Here is a 23,278-nt window from a genome sequence, read left to right on the forward strand (position 1 = left end):
GTACCAGTAAACTGAGCTCTCTGACCATATCTCTGATTATTCTTGGAGTACTGCCCTCCTTGACCAGGTAAGGAATGGGACCCATGAGATACTGCATAGTTACTTCCCTTACTATGTTGACCACTCTAGTTGTCATATCGAGCACGTTTGTTCTGATCACGAGCCCTACGTTGATCATCAAACATCTCCATCTGCCTGGATCGATCCACCACTTCCTCAAAGCTAGATAATCATAGAGGAGCAATTCGGTCTAACAGTTTGTCCCGAAGTCCCCTTTCAAACCTCCTTGCCTTCCTCTCTTCAGTTGGAATAAGATGCTCTCCAAAACGAGCAAGTCGAGTGAATTTCATTTCATATTCACTCACAGTCATACCACCCTGCTTCAGCACTTCAAACTCTAAAGCTTTAGCTTCCTTAACACTAGGAGGAAGGAACCTCTCTAAGAAAGACTCACGGAACTGTGGCCAAAGGAAAGCGTTATCAAGTCCATTCCCTCTCTTGGAAAGATACCAACTACGTGCCACTCCTTGTAACTGATTCCATGCTAACAATACCATCCTAGCACTGGTGCACCCCAAGACCTCATAACATCTGTCCATAGCATCCAGAAAATCCATAAGATCTGTTACAGAATCCTCACCTGAAAACTTTGGAGGTTGTAACCTTAAGAAGTCACTGAGATCCTGTAATTGGGCTCTATCATTAGGTATAGCATATCCTGTAGTTCTTGGTTGTCTGTTTTCACCTACCACATTTGTTAGTCTTTCAACTGCTTGGAAGACCCCTTGCAATCCAGCAGCCAAATCAGTGTTAGATATTTGAGCAGGCTGAGAGGCTGAAGCTGTACGAGTGGGCTGAGATGACCCTCCAACTGGTTGGAATATTGGTTCAGATGCTGGAGCTGCTCCTCCAATAGGGTGTGAAGCTCCCCTATCAAGTTGGGATGAATTCTCAACGGTCACCCTACTCCTAGTACTAACATTAACCGTATTCTTACCTCTTTTTCTTCCTTTAGGAGGCATGATCACCTATCCATGCAGCAGAATTAGACACTTTAGCAAAGGAGGTATTGAAAATGAGTAAATAGGAAGACCCAGATAGATAAGCAAGATAAGGGATACAAACAGAACATGTGAATCCTATACAGTAAGTCTATAAGAACCTAAACCTGGGCGCTCTGATACCACCTTTGTCACGACCCAAACCAGGCCATGACCGACGCATAAATTAAGTAATCTTTAATCTATGCTAGCCTTAATTCTGAACTAATAGAATTTCCAAAATTTACTAACAGAATATCAAAGTTATCTCAATTACATCAATAAACCTTAAAAGAATCAAACTATTCGAGTCAAATCTCAATAATCAAAAGTCTCCAAAAATAGTATAAAGCTAAATCATTAAGCAGTCTCCTTCAACATCAATCTAAGGGTTACCTCACGAACAGGGACCTTAATCTGAAAAAGAAATATTCAACGTGGTATGAGATTTTCGTCTATACGAGCGAAAACCTCAGTGAGCAGTAGCTATAGCACACAACAGAAAAGGAACAGGCAGACAGGCTGATACTTTTAAATTATGATAAATATAGTTTCAAATGTAGTATTCAAAATCAGTTAAACAAAAGAGTCAATATTAGATAATCAAATCAAAGTACTGGTAATCAATTGTCAAAAATAATACTGAAGCCTTTCAAAATATCAGATATTAGAATAATCAGAAGATAAGACAAAATCTTTAAAACACATGGTACAGTGTAACATAGTGGTGATACTGCACACCACCAGGGCCAGATAAATGGTAAGCGCTACCAATAACAGATACGGATAACAGATAATCGCCTTCACCGATCTTATGCATGATTCTAATGCTGACACAACCGACGACAAACTGACAACTGACAACCTGAGTCAAAGACAAATGCAAGGACCTAATGTTATGAAGATCAGTGAGAGGCCAGATAACAGATACAGATATACTGAGCACTTGTACCAGTTTAAAAACATATAGTATACATATATAAATCAGAAAATCATAACGAACGAATTATCAGATTTCTAAAACAAAGGTAATAACTGCGATAAATCGTGTATCAGAAACTACAAATCATATCAAACCAAATTTTAATAAATTCATTGTACCTGATAATAAAACAAATCAATATAAAGCCCTGTTCCCAGAATATACGTTCTAATACTAAGGATATTTAGTAAACATAAGGTTTAAGCTATACGTTTTTTAGGAACGAAAATATACCGTCAAACGCTAATTTTTGATAAACAGTTTAAATTCTGATATTTCAATCAAATAGTGTCGTGTACCATAATTACCACTCACCTGGTATCCAAACGAATGATATATCTAAGAACCCCGATAGCTCGCCACTCAATCGACCGAAGGAATATTGTTATGTCCTATGAATTCAAATAGAGAGAAACATTATTAAATTGGTCTAAAACTAGGATCGAATCTAAATTAATGGGGGTTAAAGTTTGTTTAGAAAGAAAAGAGAAAGAAACGAAACAGTATACTTACACTGATAAATATAGCTATTTTGGGTTTTCTGGAAAAAAATGAATTAGGAAATATCAATCTAACCAAAATCAAAACTTAGTCTTTTAACATTTTAAATCAAACAATAATAATAAAGAATATAGAATAAAATAATAGTAATTAAAATCAAATTATATCATACTTCAAATGGTGGGTATTGTGTAAAAGGAAGCTTTCTCATTCATGGATTTGAAACCACCCAGAAAATGATATATATATATATATATAAATAAATTAATATTATGAAAAACATTTACTTATTAAATTAAAGAAGAAAGGGGTTATAGGGACATGTTTACATTTCTCATTGGAACATCAAAACAATTTGAACCCAAAACCAAAATCTGACATAAAGTTTCAATTAATAAAAAAAATATTTCTATGCAACCATGAAATAGGAAAACACCTACCTCGGAAAAATCGAAAACAACAATGGAGTGGAAGGTAATGTAAATTAATACTTGCAGGCGCTCACTCCCACCCTCAATGGACGACGGCTATGTTTCACAAAGGAAGAAGCAGTTTTTTTTTCTTTTCTTTAAGGTAAAAGCAGTGAATAGGTTTAGAATTGGTAAAGACAAATGTTTATATATATATATATATATATATATATATATATAATAAAATAAAAATAAAATATAAATACTTAATTATTTTATTTTAAATCTGATAAAATTAGGATTGTTACAGGTATCAGAGCTCTAGGTTAAATTCTTAGAACCTCAGGTTGATATTTTAGTATTTCATTTTAATAGTTTTAGCCCCGATATGTCTAGTCGCTGAACTCGTGAGCCTAAATCAGAATTAAGAGAGCTCGGTTCAATGATTCGGGAAAAGATATGGAAAAACGTAAATCAGAGTAAGAGAAGATGCTACTATTGTTGGTTGATTTGAGAAAGAAGATAGATTAAAGAGAGACGTAAGACAAGGAAGAGATGGTGAGTTTGACTCATGGTTCTTGTTTTGGGGTTTGTTTGTGATAATTAGATAATAAGGGGGTTAATTTATGTAGACGAATCATATATAAAAGTAAAAAAATAAGAGAATTTATTTATTAAAATTAAAAAACATTATAATTCCTTAGTTTTAAAAAATAAACCATTGGAACATAATTAAATTTCTATAAAAACTTTAATCAATTTTTATTTTCAAAATTAATTTAATTTAATTTGAATAGTCAGTAAAAAAATATATATTTTAATTTGAAATATACATAATGTAAACTGATTTAAAAGTGAAAAAATTTAATTAATTTATTTATCTACATAATATAAAAAATTTATAATCTCATGCATCATACGAGTTTTCGACTAGTTGGTAAATATAATTAATTTGAAAAATAATTAGTACAAAAATTACAGTTACATTATCGGCAGTTATTTATGCGAAAAATTGACAAGGCACAAGTAAGAACATAAGAGATAAAACCATGCATGTCACTTATTTGTGAGAAAAAAAAACATCCAAATATGGATGTCAATGGTAATTGCAATATCGATCTGCGCATCAGATTAACTTGCATTTGTTTCTATAATTGCTAGTAGATATGTGATACAATATCATTTCATTAGGAGGATGGAGAAATTACAATTAATAAATAATTTATTATTTTTTCAAAAAAACATTATTATTAAATGTACGTACGTCTTACATTGTTTCTTTGCTTTATTTTTGCAAATTACACTTAATGTTAATAGGGTTAAAATTATAGTGACTTCATTCCAAAACAATTTACAATAATCCTAGTGCAATACATTCAACTAATCAGTTGATGACATGCGTAAATTTCATCAGTGATGTACAACCTTTGCTTCATTTCACACTTTGGTGTACAACCTTCAATTTGTCTCACTAATATGTACGAACTTATAGGTGACCTCCGGTTAAAATGACCGGTCAACGATTGGTCAATGTGCCACCTCATTATTTTTCAAGTCTTTTAAAATAAAAAATGGACTCATTATTATTGAATTACTTTTTTACCCTTTTTTTTTTTATGAAAGCTAGTTTCTAATTATAATTTTCTTTCTCTTTCATCCTTCTTCTCCATTTTTCCAATGCAACTCCTTTATTCTCTCTCTAAATTTCTCTCTCTAGATTTAAACCTCATCTCTTCTCTCTCTCTAATTTTTAGAGGATACAAAAACAAAACAAAGTGAAAGAACCTTATTCCATTAACCAGAACTCCCCGTCTCCATGGACCTGTCCAATTTACCAAACCCCTTTCGTCCCCCAATATCAGTGAGATGGTTATCATCTTCTACTTCTGTACTTGCTTCAATGTTTCCTTTTTAAATTTTTGTATATAGTGATGAGTTTGTTTGGATTTCGATCTCGATCTGGACCGTTGAAAGTTCCATGGAGATCATGTCCTGCCAAATGCTCAATCAAAATGAATAGATTATAGCAGATTTTAGAACAAGAAATTCACAATTTCTCCATAGAGAATCATTGAATGGTGTCAATTTTTAATAGCTCCATAATCAGCTATGAAATCCTTGGAAGAAGAAAACACTTCAACTGCATTAACAAATCCAAAACCCGCTCCACCCGCTGGACTCAATAATATTTCAAGTGCTTCACCAAGCGATTGAAAGAGATTGATGAAGAAAAGAGAGTAAAATTAGAAAATAAAAAGTGAAGTTTTTTTGGCTTCCATTGAAGGGGATTTTGGGGTTTCTTTAAGCGAGTGAAACAGAGGACTGCTTGCTCCTTCAACAAAAATGTCGAGAATTATCATTGCTCAGTGTTGCTGGAGTTTGAAATTTAGGCTGCAAAGTAGAAAGAGGAAGAAAATCGGAGAAGGCAGCAAAGGTATTTTTGTAATTGAAAATCCGGATGAACCGGCAGCGACAACAACTTTTTAGGAAGAAAACCCAAAGAAGGGTATTTTAGTAATTGCATATATAGTGAGTCAATTTTTGACTTTTTAGATAGGTCAAATGGCTGATGTGGCGCGTTGACCGGTCATTTTAACCGGCCATACACCAAAATAGGAGGTCACCTATAAGTTCGTATATATTACTGAGACAAATTGAAGGTTGTACACCAAAGTGTGAAATGGGGCAAAAGTTGTACACCATTGGTGAAATTTACCCTTGATGGCATTAATTATTTTCATTCATATATTTTTTAACATCAATTACTATCATAAAATATATGTATCACTTTTTTTATTCATCGAATGTATTACTTCATCCCCTTCCCAAAACCAATATTGTGTTATATATGAAATGGAACATAAACTAAATATTTATACTTTTAACAATAAGATTAACATTACAAACAAAATCAACAGTAAGAGATTAATTATATATTGATACATAATGGAATAAATCTAACAATCAAGATTGCAATAGAAATGACATCTTCTAGATAAAGTAGTAATTAATGAGCTTTGAATAAAACTGCAAACCGAACCATTCTGTATACTCTTAAAGGTACCTTCGCTACATTCTTCTATTGTACATGCTTCTAGATATAAGATTAAATATTATAAAAAGATAAATATAACAAAAGAATACCAACTAATAGAAGAAACAAAAATCAAAGGGGATATATAATAATTAATAATTATAATGTTTATTAATCATGTAGGTACATCTTACAAATACTTCTGTCTTATTAATTATACTTTGTCTATCTCATCCTAAAACAAAATAAGGACTACTCTTATGATGAAAGAGTAATTATTATAAAGAAATTAGATAAACTGTGTAAAAAAGATAAGTCGATACTTAAAATATATATCTAGGAGCAATTATAGTAACAAATGCAGGTAGAGTCTCCGGTGATTGGATCAACATTGCATAGAGCACTTGCACCCGCATTTGGATGGTTTTGGTAGCATACTTGGCGACAGGTAATAAGCATACACGATTTTATATATGTTATACTTTTACTTGTGTCTTGACATCTTTGTGCATCCACCACCTTCGGGATTATGCCTGCAGCTATATTGTAGAATATATTTTTTCAAATTAATAAATTTCCTCAATATATAATATTATAACAATAGTAATATCATTATTAAGGGGAAATAGCGTGAAAAAACTTTTTAACCTGAGATAATGAGAATCATCACTACAAGAAAATAACAGTTTACCGACGACACAATGTTGTATGTAATTGTCATATTTTCGTATGTAATCTCTTTTAGCGACGACATACCAACGGATTATATGTTGAAGCCAATCGCTTGTTGGTAAACTAATTACCGACGACAGAATCTATGTCGTTTGTATTTGGGACAACAATGTCGTTAGTAAATTGTAGTGATTAACTGATAGAATTATTATCCTCGTTAATACACACAAATTTTGTTGTCGGTAATTTGTCTGTAAATGCTTTGTCGTATGTATGTCGTCGGTAATTTATTGATATTATTCGTTGGTATGTCCTCACTACCATGTATAGTATAGAGTTGATAATAATGTCGTCGGTATGTCCTTGCTAAAATGTATGTCGTTTGTAAGTCGTTGATAATTGTATCATCGGTAAGTTGAAGCAAACATACTAGTCGTCTGCATGTCGTGACTGAATTACGCATTAACATACTATTATTTTAACTCAATACAGAGTACAGATTACACTTCTAATCAACAAACGAATTGTTAAAGAATGTTATTTCCTTTCAAATCACAATAATTATTATATCATTCCACAAACAACCAACATAATTTATCCATCACAACTTAAGTATCTCAATTATAAGACAAAATGTCTTTGCTATATAAGAAAATGAAGCTATTTAGCCTATAACCAACCTTAACATGATATGTTACACCAACAAAAATCCAAGGACCTTCACTTATCATGCAACCAACCTCGTCTCCGAGTTAAATAATGATATGGTACACCAACAAAATCCAAGGATCTCCAATTGTCATCGGAAGACAATAGGTTAGACATAGAAAAACTGAAAAGAGAAGATAGAGAGGTCTAATCAGAATAATGAAATACTATGAGCATACTCAACTTAGTGTGTGTGTATATATATATATATATATATATATATATATATATATATATATATATATAGAAGAAAGAACTACAATAATAAAAAAAAAAGTGGACATGCCCACACCGCGTGAACAACTTGGAACTAATAGCTCTAACTAGACTATGAGCCGCCGTATTTATTGAACGTTTAATAAAAAAAATATAGAACAATTGTCTAAATTTATTAGCGACCAACACAGTCTTCAATAACATCATGAAAATATGATTAATATAGTTTTCATAATTAGTTGAATTACACACTTCTGCACATAATATATTGAAACTTCAAAGCAAAATTCGTGCAGTATCTTGTTTATAGACCACATCTATTTCTAAAGCTAATCACTAACATGCATGTATTTCATTCAATAGAAGAATACAAGTGAAAACTTAAAATATTGTGCAAATTTCATTTTGTATCCATTAGAAACATTAATCTTATAGAAATCTTAACTTGAGAAACGAAGTTATGTTCTATTTGGATGAGAATTAAATGCAAAATCGATTAAATTTTAAAGACAACCAATAAAGCAAACCTGGCTAGATTGGCAATCCCAAACCCGGACAATATCATCAGTGCTCCAGGAGTAAAGCTTGTCGGACCCAACGTAAAGCAATTCTAGTTACAGCCTGCTCATTAAAAATTAAACTTTTAATCAGTGTGAAGCATTTCGAATACGCCATCTTCAGACTCTTTTTCAACTAGCTCTCGCACCTGATGAATCTAAATAAGATTTTTTCATGATAAAATGTAAATAAGATTCAAAAGGCATAAAAACTACATAACCACCCATAACTTTACAAGCACATTGACCTAACAACGCATAACTACTGGCAATACATATAAAGGGAAAAACCAGAGCACAACTAAAAAAGTTACCATCCATCATTAAACCTAGTAATCGTAAAATCTTAATTTCATGGAACTTTTACTTACAATTTCAAATAATTAAACCACACATAGAACTAAGGTTTGATAGAAACATAAAAAAGAATTATATATTAACATCAAATAATTTTTTGCACACAGTACAACAACTAAGTTAATTACCCATTCTTGATCTTCAAAGCCCATTAGTGTTGATAGAGCCAAAGATCATCCGCTACATCTACTGCCTGCACCTACTCTATTTTCTTATGCTTTCTTTGTCTCTCTAATCTCTTCAAGGTCGCCCTTTGAGGTCCGCTAATCTGTTATCAGTCACACTTAATCCGTAAGTTCCCTAATCTTTCCAAACAGCAAATGAAAAAGAAGTATAAGCGAGAGAGTTTTCAAATGGAATGGAAACAAAATAATGAATCATAAACTGCACCATAATAATTTGAAAATTGGAAAGAAAATACAACAAATTTACAGCTTTCAATGGAGCAGTACAGATGGTTTCTTTAAGCTGATCAACTGAGACAGTGCTTATTTGAGGGAGGATTTAATGTTGGAAGGCAAGAGGAGTTTGGATATGATAAAGTCTTTGGTGTTGCCCGTGGTGAATTACTGGAACTTAAGAAAACAGAAGCTGAGATGTCGAATAAACTTAGCCATTTCGAGGATATAAATAGGAAATTGGTTGAGGAAGTTGAGAAGGAAAAGGCAATGGCAGCTACAGCAGTTTTAGAACTTGACAAAGTAAAGATGGAGTTTGACCAGGAAAAGAATAGATGTGCTAATACCAAAGAAAAGCTTAGCATGGCCGTGACAAAAGGAAAGGCATTGGTTCAGCAGCGGGATTCACTAAAACAATCTCTGGCTGAGAAAACCAGTGAGCTTGAGAAATCTCTCGTTGAATTGCAGGAGAAGTCAAATGCTGTTGAGGCTGCTGAGGGGTGCATATGGGAGTTGGCCAAATGTGAAAACTTGGTTGCGTCATTACAGGAAATGCTTTCCCAAAAGAATATTGTTCTTGAAAGTTGTGAATCAGTAATTTCTAAGATCAGTGTACCTGAAGAACTTCTCTCTACAGGTATTGAACATAGGTTGCAATGGCTCATAGATCTGGTAGCATCACTTCAGGAAACACTGTTACAAAAGAATGCAATTTTTGAAAATTTGGATGCAATTTTTTCCCAGATTAGCATTTCAGATGAAATAGAATCAACAGATATTATTGGGAGATTGAAATGGCTTGTATATTCGGTTGCATCTCTGCAGGAAATACTTTCACAAAGGAACCAAATTCTTCACAGCCTGGAAGAAATCCTGTCTCATACCAGTTTACCAGCTGAGCTTGAATCATCATATACTGTTGAGAAATTCAGATGTACAGTGGAGGAGAGAAATGCGCTTAAGAGTAATTTGCTGGAATTCCACAGATTGAAAGATGCATTATCTTTACTTGATCTACCAGAAACAGTTTCATCATTTGGAAACTCGAATAAGTTGGCTTAAGGCATCAGTTGACCAGGCGAAAGGTGAAATTATTATGTTCCAAGATGAGATTGCTAGAACAAAGGATGCTGCACAAAAGGAGATGGAACAATTAAATGCTGCACTTTTGGCAGAAGTACAAGGAAAGGGATACATTAAAATGCAGCTGGATGACCTGGCACATAAATATGAAATGGTTGCTCAACAAGCACATCAAGCCTCATCTGAGAAGGATCATATGGTGCGGTTGTTGCTAGAGGGTGCTGGAATACAAGATGCTAATTCTGATGTGGCTACACTGGTCGAGAGATGCTTTGGCAAGATAAAAGAACAAAACAGTGCTTCATTTGATGCTTCTCGTGCTGATCTTGAGGAGTTCCAAAGAATGCAGAGTCTCTTGTATTTAAGAGTTCAGGATTTGATGGTCTGTGAGAAACTTCTTGAAGAAGATGAACTAGTGAGATCACAGGTGAGTAATCTGTCTAATGAGATAAGCGCAGCATCTGCAGAAGTATCAACCGATCTATCATAAGGAAAAAGTATCACCCAAACAGGGTTTACATATCTAACATAGGGAGAACAAACCAACCTTGCATAAACCACGTTAAGGAAAACGACTACAAGTAGTCTAAACAAACAACTTAATCCAACTCGTTGCCCCATTTTTTCCACAACAAAGCCAGAGAAAACGGTAGAATATGCTACCATCATCTGCATAATGCACAATACCATATTGAGCATGAACAAAAAAAAAAGATCAAAATTGAAAATAATATAATGAAAACAACATAGTTCTTAATTAGCCAAATTGTGGAAGTGGGAATTATATGACCAGAGGTTACAAATTTCCACTTTCCAATGTTGTAATAAGTACGTAATAGGGCATAGCATACTAAAATGGTCCAAGTAATAAAAATATGGTTTAGTTTCTCTCGCATTCATTGTTACATTTATTAGAATCACATAAAAATAAACAGAGATATAGAACACAATTGCTAACCAATAAGGTGTCCCAGATAACTCTAGTGTCATGTGGCTTAAGGTGATAATAAGCAGATCCAAAAACAACACCCACCATTCCTCCATAGAACATAAACCAACCCCAAACCTCTCCTCGAAAGCTAAAATTTTAATATCACAAATCAATAAAGCAAAAACTCAAAAAACAAAGAAAGGAAAATCAATAGAGCAAATAAAATGACCTTATATTAAATAGGCAGCCTTGAGAGGACAAAACCCACAACACCAACAAGTAGAAACGGAAAATTGGTGATCACATTCAAAGTGTTGGGAACTCCTACAAAATGAAATCAAATTTCTATTACACTGGCAATTAACTAGTCAACGCAAAGAAATTTACAAAGAATAATCGGAACAAGATTGAGACAACAACATCACTTGAACTATAAAAAGAATAAAAAACAATATTAACTGCGAAGCAGTCCCATTCAAAATTAAAACCCCCAAACTCGTTCTGAAAATTAGTAACTCTAAAAAGCTAACTTACCTAAAATACAGAAAATCTAGCTTGCAACTCTTCAATCCGAGTAATTTTCGGATGACTTCGAGCAATCCATCCGAGTAATAGAAATGATGGGAATGGAGAGAGATAGGGGTGATGGAGTGGTGACTGATAGACACAGAAAGAGAAGGGGGGTGACAAATCTAGAGAGAAAGATAGAGGAGTTAGGTTACAAATCGAGAGAGGATAAGCATCTAGTGTGTTGGGGAAAATCGGAATCCCTTTTGGTTTTAGGTTAGGTTAGAGAGATTGAAAGCAAATAAACAGAGAGAGAGAGAGAGAGAAGGGGTGGGGGAGTTAGGGAAAATAAGAGAGAGTCAAAATTTAAAAGGGAAAGTTAGGGAAATATGCGGGAGATAGTGAAAATTTAGAGGGAAAAGTTTGGGAAATATTTTTTCGTCGGCAAGTTATTAGTAAATTGCATATACTTATTTTGTATAATTTTTAGATTAAATATTTTGTAGGTATGTTGTGGGTATGTTGTATCTAATACCAACGACATGGCATGAACACGTAAAGTCATTACAATTACCAACGCCAAAAGTCGTTTGCAATTTATGTCGTCGTTAAGTCGTTTCCATTCTCTAGGTATCTTTGTTTATAATTTCAGTTAGATAGATTTGTAGGTAAATTGTAGGTATGTCATCACTAATAACTACGACATCTCTGTCGTCGGTAAAATATCGTTGGTAAACTGTTATTTTCTTGTAGTGCATGATGAAGAAATGAGTGAATGAAGCCATCTATAGATATATAAATATCACAAATACTATATATATATATATCTCTTCTTTTGGATTATATAATTGTGGAGAGGGATTAATGGTTGTTTTGAAGAATTAGAGAGGAGTTTATATAGCATGACTATATATAAAGCAATTGAATTATTATTTATTAATATCCATCTCTATTTAGAAACTTTAAGTTAAAAAATTTATTGCTTTACTTGTAACTAAATATGATTCAATTTACTAAGACTAACAATTTTATTTGATTATATTTTTAGTTTCAAAATTTTTATTTTTATACGTCGAACTGGTTATAATTAATTGAATTTGCCTTTTGAATTAATTTTATGTATTAAAACCAATCTTTCAAATTATTAGTACATTTGACAATTTAATTTAATTTTTAGTGTCAAAAATTTATTGCTTTACCTATAACTAGTTATAATTCAATTTAGTTAAATTCAGTTTTCATATTAAAAACTCATTGATGTTGATAAAGTGTAGAAGAGCATCCACTAATTTAACTCAACAAAAAATTATATATCTTATTAAATTTTTACCCTATGATTCCATGTGATACAATCTTTTGGAAATGTGGTGTTGATTGATGTTATGTTGTAAACTATCGAAGTCATAGTTCTGGTACTGAAATCATCCAAAAAATTGCCAAAGTGACTTTATTGAAACAAAAATAAAACTTAAGTTATTTTATTAGTAGCATAAATTCAAGTTTAGTGACCACATTGAAACATTAGACAAAGTTGAGTGACTGGTTGTACAGCCACTTAGTGGAAGAATTTCCATCTTAGATGAAACCATTAGACCACCTACGTTGTATGTGCACAATATAGTGAAATTTGATCTGGTTTTGGAACTATTCAAGTAGCGAGTACTTTAGCCTTGATTTTATTTCTGCTTCTCCCATTCAAATAATCCATTTAAATATGTTCTATGTGTTTTGTTTGTGCATGTACATACACCATTCTAGGCACAAACACTATGAATTTGTCATGTTATCATTTAATATTTTGCCTCACTCTTGAACCAATGCCTTATTTTTTTTATGAAAATGCGTACATTATCTCATAGATAAGAAAACAACAAGTACAATAAGAAAAATAAGAAATAAAACCTTACATCAGTACAAGCTATGCCTAGTACAGAAACAACAAAGGTAAGAAAATGACTACAAAGAGCAAAATAAACCATTAAAGGTACAAATAAAACAAACAATGGATGAAACATATACTTCCTGAAACTCTAAATTTGCAGAGAAGCTTCTGTAATCCAATCTTTAACATTTAAACCCTTCTGAATTTTCGGATCTGGATCCTTTCTTTTGCAACCACATAGATGTAGTGATCTACGAATAAGATCTATCATTTCTACTCTTGCTAAATGAAAAAATGTTACAAAATGAAAAAATGTTACAAATGAAAAGATAATAAACAACAGATGCAATTCAAGACGAACAAGAGATTCAATGAAATATATGCAATCCAACTACAGTTTATTGAACAAAGAAAAAAATAAACAACAGAATGGTGTAAGGAAGAAAAAGGAAGACAATCTTCCTTCTTCCTCCTCCTTAAATAAAAGAATGCAACCCGAAAAAGGAAAAAAATCCAATTAACAGGAAGATGAATTGTTGAAATTGATGAAGAATTGATACGCTCACATCTTCCTCAAATTGCGAGTCTTTTCATGTGCATTTTTTTATAATAATTAATATATTCGAGAGTCTTGGAGTTTTATAGCATTGATATATGCGTCATCCCTAAGGATATATTTATTCAATAAGTTTTACTTAATAATATTATATGTAGTGAAAGAACAAAGAACATATTGATTAAATGTCTTGATTAGTTATTTAGAGATGGAAATCGAAGAACCGATGAACTTAAGCCGATTCAATTGGATATCTTAGGTTATTGTACCCTAATGAATACTTGAATTCGAATACAATAGTGTTCATGAAATTCAAATAAGCAAATTGATTATCATCAAGCAGGGCCGGCCCTGGGCCTAGGCCCGGGGGCGCCGGCCTAGGGCCCAAGGCCGGAAGGGGGCCCAAAAAAAATTTTGCTTTGTAAATAAATTGCATCTGTTTTAAGCATTATACATAAATTCAAACTAGCATAATGGTAATGCATTGTCTTCCCACTAAAGATGGCATGTGTTCGATTCTCATCTTTGGCATGTTTTTGACATTTTTTGATGTATTTTAATATATAAATGTTATGGGTAGTCAAGAGTAAGAAGACAAGTTTCATTTTATTACCTCATTTTAGAATAACTATATAAATGTTATGTGTAGTCAGGATTAAGAAGACAAGTTTCATTTTATCACCTCATTTTAGAATAACTATTTTTAATTTGATAAAATTTAAGAATTAAAAAAAAAGTTTCATTTTGTTACCTTGATTAAATTTGAAAATTAAAAATTAATTTATACAATGATATGAATAAAAATCAATGAGTTAAGATGCAAAATTACTCATAACGTTTTGGACGAGGAGCAATTTTACTCCTAACGTCTAAAATGGTGCAAATTTACCCCTAACATTGGTAGCAAAGACAATTATAAAACACAAATATTTTTATCTCTCATTTTGCACCAATTGCATATCAATTTGTTCTAAAAAAAGATTTCATGTGTTTTATAATTTAATAATAGAACTGAAGATTAATATTTAAAAATTCGGTGAATTTTTTAAATTTTTTTATCCAATTCGTACAAAAGACAGTATATTTTATTTATTTTTTATTATTTTTTTTACATCCCAATATATGTTTGTGATTTGTTACTGATAAAATGACGCATGTGTGAAGTGTAGATAAAAAGATTCATAATCGAGAAGACAGTTTGATGAAATATTTATCAAATTAACCCAATTTATCAATATTAGGGGTAAAATTGCTCTTGGCTTCCAACGTTAGGGGTAAAATTGCATCATTTTAGACATTGGGAGTAAAATTGCTTCTGATACAAAACGTTAGGGATATTTTTGCACCTTAACACAAAATCAATTAGTAAATTTTATATTAAAGGGACCCTTACTACTTGTTTTGCCTAGGGCCCCTAAATTGTCAGGACCGGCCCTGTCATCAAGTTGAATTTGTTTCTTATCGTTATGTTAAAGCGAAAATCGAATGTGTATATTTAATCTATTGAACTATATGTAACATTAGAAAAGTTTGATTGTAATAATTTCTAGTATAATAAATTCTTTTGCTTCCATTCCAATGAGGTTTTATAATTTTTTTTTGTATGGTAAGTATATTATTGAATTTTAATTTGTAGTTTAATTTAATTTATTTTTACATTGTACTATAATATAATTCTTAATTAATATCTTCACTCTTTTTTTTAGAAATTTCTTCACAATTTTGTTATTATTTTTTAAGAATTCTCATTACAAGAAAATATGGAAACGAATCATATATAAAAATAAAAAGGGAAAAGTACAAAATAAACCATGTGGTTTGGGCCATTTTGAGACAAACTATGTGGTTTAAAAGTTGATAAACAGTACTTTTGTCAAACCCGACCCTACGCAGCATCAGGTATGACGATGGGAGAAAATAACGGGCGTTTATGGATATGAAGTACGATTTTAATTTCTAAGAATATGACCCCTAATTTAAATTTAACACATATACTTCACAACTCTTGAATGTAAGACTTGTACCTTAGGCATTTTGATCAGTAGCAAGTTTCATCTTCCTTAACCATAGTCACCAAACTATTCTTGAAACCACATTCATTTAGTAATAATATCAACTCTATTGAAATTTTTATATTTGCTAATCTAAAGTCGAATAAAGTCTTGACAAGAAATTAATCTAACCGAGTTTAGCTAATTGGCTTGGACTTGAAAATATAATCAAGCTTCCTACGTATCCACTACATTACAATTTGAGAATCAAAGCCACGTAGTTCTATTAATGCAATCATTTTTCACATTAGATTATTCACGGTATATCTAACTATATATTCTCCTTTTATAAGCGACTCTATATACCGAACCAATTCAACTCAAGGTCTAAAGCGCCCCTTTTTCAAAAGGAATCTAACTTAAACGTCCAACGCGACTCTTTTAACTAAACAAATCGTTTTTATCATACAAATCAACTAACACGTCTAACACGGCTATCTTTTATTCAAATGAAACCAACTCAAAGTCTAAAGCGGCTCTTCTACCGAAGAGACCCGATTCAGAACAAATTCAAGTCTTAAGACGATTTTCTTTTTACCAAACAGAACCAGCCAGAAAAGAAATACGCTCTAATCTGCAATTTTTCCTATAATTCCAAAACCAACCAATATAATTAAACTTTTCTAAGCAGTAGCACAAAGGATAGAAAACCAACATCCATGAATAAATATATCACAATCATTCATTATGGACTCTAACTAAAAACTTCCACAGCAAACACAACCAAATGAATTAACAAAGAATATGACTTGAGCTGTCCATATCTCAACTAAAATTTATATTATTGAACAAACCTCTATCCCTCACTCAATATAATGAAATCAAGTCAAGTAACTATATTACAATGACATTTCTCAAAGAATTATTTCTACTTCCAACATGTCACTGATCAAGAACAAATATACAATTCACTCAATAACCAATTAATAAAATGTCAAAGAAGCAATTATGGGTATCAGATTAAATTCAATGTATTGAGAGAACAAGAACTAACAAATCCTTTAAGAATCTTAGATGGATCAAATATTCAAATCAAGCAAGCAAAATCAATTAGAATAAAGAGAGGCAGAGACTTCGGTCTCGAAATCAAATGGGTGAGATATATCAAACCAAGGAAACACATCAAAATAACCTATAGATATCACAAACCAGTATGCACAGCAAATATTCATCTCCATCCAAGCAAACAGAGCAAGCATCTCAAGCCAAAGCCAACAGAATAGCAATCGCAACCAACCCGAAGAGAAGCCGAGTCGGAGAAAAAGAGAGAAAACAAAAGAGTTACAAACCTTAAAACTCACCCTTGCATATAGGTTTTGAACCAAATGGACCTCCTCATGAACTTGAAGGCCAGCGCAGCCGTCATTCTCGGATTCATCCGATTAGACCCAAAGGGTCTGTAACGAGCGAGAATCAGTGGGAAGTATCCAGGAGAACCCAAAAATGGGCGAATAAGAATGAGAATGGCAAGAAATGAGGCCAGAATCCATGGAGCCGGTGAGAACTTACCGATCGCCCCTCCTAAGAATAGAGGAGAATGACCCCCTTTTTCTTCCATCGAAAAGCCTAGAAGAGAAAACCAGATCCTTCTAGATGAATCCCCCAATATCCAAATAAATCCTTAAATTTAAAGTTATTGTGAAATTATTTAGTTATGTTACACCCTTCTTAATTTATTCCCCCACTTTATTAAAAGATGCAATTAAGTTCTTTTGTGTTACAATTCAGCCCTTTTAATTTATTTTAACATTCCAATTTAACCGCAAATCTTCTATTTCGTGTAATTAGACCTCGCTTAACACATTTTTTTATCCTTATATATTATTTATTATTTCGATCACAAAAATTCACTATCTATAACCGATCTTGATTGTTGTAAAAATATACAAGGATTAGTCCAAAAGATATTATCTCGGATGTAATAGAATTGAATGATGATTTTGAAATATTATTCCAAAAATGAGATTCAAATTGATATGCAAATGTCCCTTTTTAAAAGGCTGTCTACCCAAATTCATATTTTATTTGACGTATATACTCCTACACACACTTAAACTTAACACCTAAGTAGCTCATTAATACACTTGAAAATAGTATATAACTTAATATCAAACTATAAATAACATTTTTGGACACGGACATGACAACTTTGAGGTTGATTATGTTAGCAAACACGATCTTAACTGACTGACAGTGTTAGAAAATGTCAAATGATAGTCAAAGGGGTTGTCTTTATATTTATTTATTTTAACCCCCTTATTTTCTAATTATCATAAACAAACCTCAAAACAATAATAAAAAATAAAACTCACCATGGAATATCAACAACATGTGGCAAGTTAGGGGCAATAGTGGGTTCGTTCGGGTTCTTGTATTTATCAGATGAAATTAGAGTGAGAATTACACTTTTAATAATATCATGACTGAACTTCTTAGGAGTGTTTTTTACTTTCTTAGTAACAGAGTCAAATAGAAGATCTCTAGAGGAAATGTGTGGTGAAGCTTATGAAGGAAATGAAACCGTAGAATCTAGGTCATCTTCTTTAGTTTAATTAGTATTTCATTTTAATAGTTTTAGCCCCGATATGTCTAGTCGCTGAACTCGTGAGCCTAAATCGGAATTGAGAGAGCTCGGTTCAATGATTCGGGAAAAGATATGGAAAAACGTAAATCAGAGTAAGAGAAGATGCTACTATTGTTGGTTGATGTGAGAAAGAAGATAGATTAAAGAGAGACGTAAGACAAGGAAGAGATGGTGAGTTTGACTCATGGTTCTTGTTTTGGGGTTTGTTTGTGATAATTAAATAATAAGGGAGTTTTTTTTTTTTTTTTTAAAAATTTGCGCAATGCGCTTACATTAAAGAAGAAAGAAAAATCCCCACCAGACCCGAATGTGATTCGAACCCATGACCTCCCAAGGCATAGGTAAGCTCTCAACCACTAGGCTAAGAGCTTCACCACTAGATAATAAGGGAGTTAATTTATGTAAACGAATCATATATAAAAGTAAAAAAATAAGAGAATTTATTTATTAAAATTAAAAAACATTATAATTCCTTAGTTTTAAAAAATAAACCATTGGAACATAACTAAATTTCTATAAAAACTTTAATCAATTTTTATTTTCAAAATTAATTTAATTTAATTTGAATAGTCAGTAAAAAAATATATATTTTAATTTGAAATATACATAATGTAAACTGATTTAAAAGTGAAAAATTTTAATTAATTTATTTATCTACATAATATAAAAAATTTATAATCTCATGCATCATACGAGTTTTCGACTAGTTGGTAAATATAATTAATTTGAAAAATAATTAGTACAAAAATTAAAGTTACATTATCGGCAATTATTTATGCGAAAAATTGACAAGGCACAAGTAAGAACATAAGAGATAAAACCATGCATGCCACTTATTTGTGAGAAAAAAAAACATCCAAATATGGATGTCAATGATAATTGCAATATTCATCTGCGCATCAGATTAACTTGCATTTGTTTCTATAATTGCTGGCAGATATGTAATACAATATCATTTCATTAGGAGGATGGAGAAATTACAATTAATAAATAATTTATTATTTTTTCAAAAAAACATTATTATTAAATGTACGTACGTCTTACTTTGATACATAATGGAATAAATCTAACAATCAAGATTGCAATAGAAATAACATCTTCTAGATAAAGTAGTAATTAATGAGCTTTGAATAAAATTGCAAGCCGAACCATTCTGTATACTCTTAAAGGTACCTTCGCTACATTCTTCTATTGTACATGCTTCTAGATATAAGATTAAATATTATAAAAAGATAAATATAACAAAAGAATACGAACTAATAGAAGAAACAAAAATCAAAGGGGATATATAATAGTTAATAATTATAATGTTTATTAATCATGTAGGTACATCTTACAAATACTTCTGTCTTATTAGTTATACTTTGTCCATCTCATCGTAAAACAAAATAAGGACTACTCTTATGATAAAAGAGTAATTATTATAAAGAAATTAGATAAAATGTGTAAAAAAGACAAGTCGATACTTAAAATATATATCTAGGAGCAATTATAGTAACAAATGCAAGTAGAGTCTCCAGTGATTGGATCAACATTGCATAGAGCACTTGCACCCGCATTTGGATGGTTTTGGTAGCATACTTGGCGACAGGCAATAAGCATACACGGTTTTATATCTGTTATACTTTTACTTGTGTCTTGACATCTTTGTGCATCCACCACCTTCGGGATTGTGCCTGCAGCTATATTGTAGAATATATTTTTTTCAAATTAATAAATTTCCTCAATATATAATCTTATAACAATAGTAATATCATTATTAAGGGAAAATAGCGTGAAAAAACTTTTTAACTTGAGATAATGAGAAGCTATCTATAGATATACTCTTCTTTTGGATTATATAATTGTTGGAGAGAGATTAATGGTTGTTTTGACGAATTAGAGAGGAGTTTATATAGCATGGCTACATATAAAGCAATTGAATTATTATTTGTTAATATCCATCTCTATTTAGAAGCTTTAAGTTAAAAAAATTATTGCTTTACTTGTAACTAAATATGATTCAATTTACTAAGACTAACAATTTTATTTAATTAAATTTTTAGTTTCAAAATTTTTATTTTTATACGTTGAACTGGTTATAATTAATTGAATTTGCCTTTTGAATTAAGTTTATATATTAAAACCAATCTTTCAAATTATTAGTACATTTAACAATTTAATTTAATTTTTAGTGTCAAAAATTTATTGCTTTACCTATAACTAGTTATAATTCAATTTAGTTAAATTCAGTTTTCATATTAAAAACCCATTGATGTTGATAAAGTGTAGAAGAGCATCCACTAATTTCCATCTCTAGATGAAACCATTAGACCACCTAGGTTGTATGTGCACAATATAGTGAAATTTGATCTGGTTTTGGAACTATTCAAGTACCGAGTACTTTAGCCTTGATTTTATTTCTGCTTCTCCCATTCAAATAATCCATTTAAATATGTTCTATGTGTTTTGTTTGTGCATGTACGTACACCATTCTAGGCACAAACACTATGAATTTGTCATGTTATCATTTAATATTTTGCCTCACTCTTGCACCAAAGCCTTATTTTTATTTTTGATGAAAATGAGTACATTATCTCATGGATAAGAAAACAACAAGTACAATAAGAAAAATAAGGAATAAAACCTTACATCAGTACAAGCTATGCCTTGTACAGAAACATGAAAGGTAAGAAAATGACTACAAAGAGCAAAATAAACCATTAAAGGTACAAATAAAACAAACAACAGATGAAATATATACTTCCTGAAACTCTAAATTTGCAGAGAAGCTTCTGTAATCCAATCTTCAACATTTAAACCCTTCTGAATTTTTGGATCTGGATCCTTTCTTTTGCAACCACGTAGATGTAGTGATCTATGAATAAGATCTACCATTTTTGCTCTTGCTAAATCAAAAAATGTTACAAATGAAAAGATAATAAACAACAGATGCAATTCAAGCCGAACAAGAGATTCGGTGAAATATATGCAATCCAACTACAGTTTATTGAACAATGAAAAAAATAAAATAATAGAATGGTGTAAGGAGGAAAAAGGAAGACAATCTTCCTTCTTCCTCCTCCTTAAATAGAAGAATGCAACCCAAAAAAGAAAAAAATCCAATTAACAGGAAGATGAATTGTTGAAATTGATGAAGAATTGATACGCTCACATCTTCCTCAAATTGCGAGTCTTTTCATGTGCATTTTTTTTGTAGTAATTAATATATTCGAGAGTCTTGGAGTTTTATAGCATTGATATATGCGTCATCCCCAAGGATATATTTATTCAATAAGTTTTACTTAATAATATTGTATGTAGTGAAAGAACAAAGAACATATTGACTAAATGTCTTGATTAGTTATTTAGAGATGGAAATCGAAGAACCGATGAACTTAAGCAGATTCAATTGGATATCTTAGGTTATTGTACCCTAATGAATACTTGAATTCGAATACATTAGTGTTTATGAAATTCCATTAAGCAAATTGATTATCATCAAGTTGAATTTGTTTCTTATCCTTATGTTAAAGCGAAAATCGAATGTGTATATTTAATCTATTGAACTATGTGCAACATTAGAAAAGTTTGATTGTAATAATTTCTAGTATAATAAATTCTTTTGCTTCCATTTCAATGAGGTTTTATAATTTTTTTGTATTGTAAGTATATTATTGAATTTTAATTTAATTTGTTTTTTCATTGTACTATAATATAATTCTTAATTAATATCTTCACTATTTTTTTTAGAAATTTCTTCACAATTTTGTTATTATTTTTTAAGAATTCTGATTACAAGAAAATATGAAAACGAATCATATATAAAAATAAAAAGGGAAAAGTACAAAATAAACCATGTGGTTTGGGACATTTTGAGACATAAACTATGTGGTTTAAAAGTTGATAAACAGTACTTTGAGGTTGATTATGTTAGCAAACACGATTTTAACTGACTGACAGTGTCAGAAAATGTCAAATGATATTCAAAGGGGTTGTCTTTATATTTCTTTATTTTAACCCCCTTATTTTCTAATTATTATAAACAAACCTCAAAACAATAATAAAAAAATAAAACTCACCATGGAATATCAGCAACATGTGGCAAGTTAGGGGCAATAGTGGGTTCGTTCGGGTTCTTTTGTCACGACCCGATCTCGTCATGACCGGCGCATAAATTAAGATGACCTTAACCTATGCTAGCCTCGAATTTAATTTCAAAATAATACTTATCTAATTAATAAAGCCTTCTAACATGATGATACAACTTAAATTGTAAAGAATTATTTACCATAAATTTATCCAAACGTCTCTAAAACAGTACAATAGCAATATCTAACTAATAATATCGTCCTTCAATACTGAACCTCAAATGTCTGTCCAGCTATAAAGATCTTAATCTGAAAAAAAAAATCAACGTGGTATGAGATTTCCGTCTATGCGAGCGAAAATCCCAGTGAGTGATAATCATAGCACAACAGACGGGGAACAAGCAGATATGCAGATAAGTTTCAAATTTGTTTTCAAAATTTATCAAACATGATGGTGCAGAGAAATTAAATAATATTGCGATATTTTCTAAAATCAAGTAAATCGAATAATAATAATAAATCACGAAAATTATCAAAACCACGGTACAGTAACATCAGAGTGATGATATTCCACATCAGCAAAGGCCAGATAATAGAAACAGATGGTAGCGCTACCAGATTCAGATACAGAATGTCTTCACCGACCTTATGCATGATTCTAATACAACTGACACAAAGACAAAAACATACACAGATAAAACAACGACAAATAATGCAAGCCTAATATGAGGGTCGGTGA

The 23,278-nt window shown here is 31.5% G+C and overlaps 1 long non-coding RNA gene across 4 annotated transcripts; it reads right to left on the reverse strand.

The window, feature by feature from the left end:
• Positions 1-6,183: 6,183 nt before the first annotated feature.
• LOC136229527 (uncharacterized) lies at positions 6,184-11,734 on the reverse strand. Of its 4 annotated transcripts, XR_010689157.1 has the most exons (9): positions 11,424-11,734; positions 11,119-11,213; positions 10,506-10,627; positions 10,092-10,419; positions 8,930-10,005; positions 8,606-8,745; positions 8,091-8,184; positions 7,320-7,471; positions 6,184-6,506 (listed from the first exon to the last, which is right to left on the reverse strand). It is a non-coding gene; the product is annotated as an uncharacterized lncRNA (long non-coding RNA). The 4 variants fall into 4 exon arrangements; XR_010689158.1 differs by lacking the exon at positions 6,184-6,506 and having other exon boundaries at positions 7,173-7,471; positions 9,492-10,005; XR_010689156.1 differs by lacking the exon at positions 6,184-6,506 and having other exon boundaries at positions 7,173-7,471.
• Positions 11,735-23,278: the final 11,544 nt, after the last annotated feature.

The sequence above is a fragment of the Euphorbia lathyris genome, chromosome 5, assembly GCF_963576675.1.
Source record: "Euphorbia lathyris chromosome 5, ddEupLath1.1, whole genome shotgun sequence".
Taxonomy (NCBI): domain Eukaryota; kingdom Viridiplantae; phylum Streptophyta; class Magnoliopsida; order Malpighiales; family Euphorbiaceae; genus Euphorbia; species Euphorbia lathyris.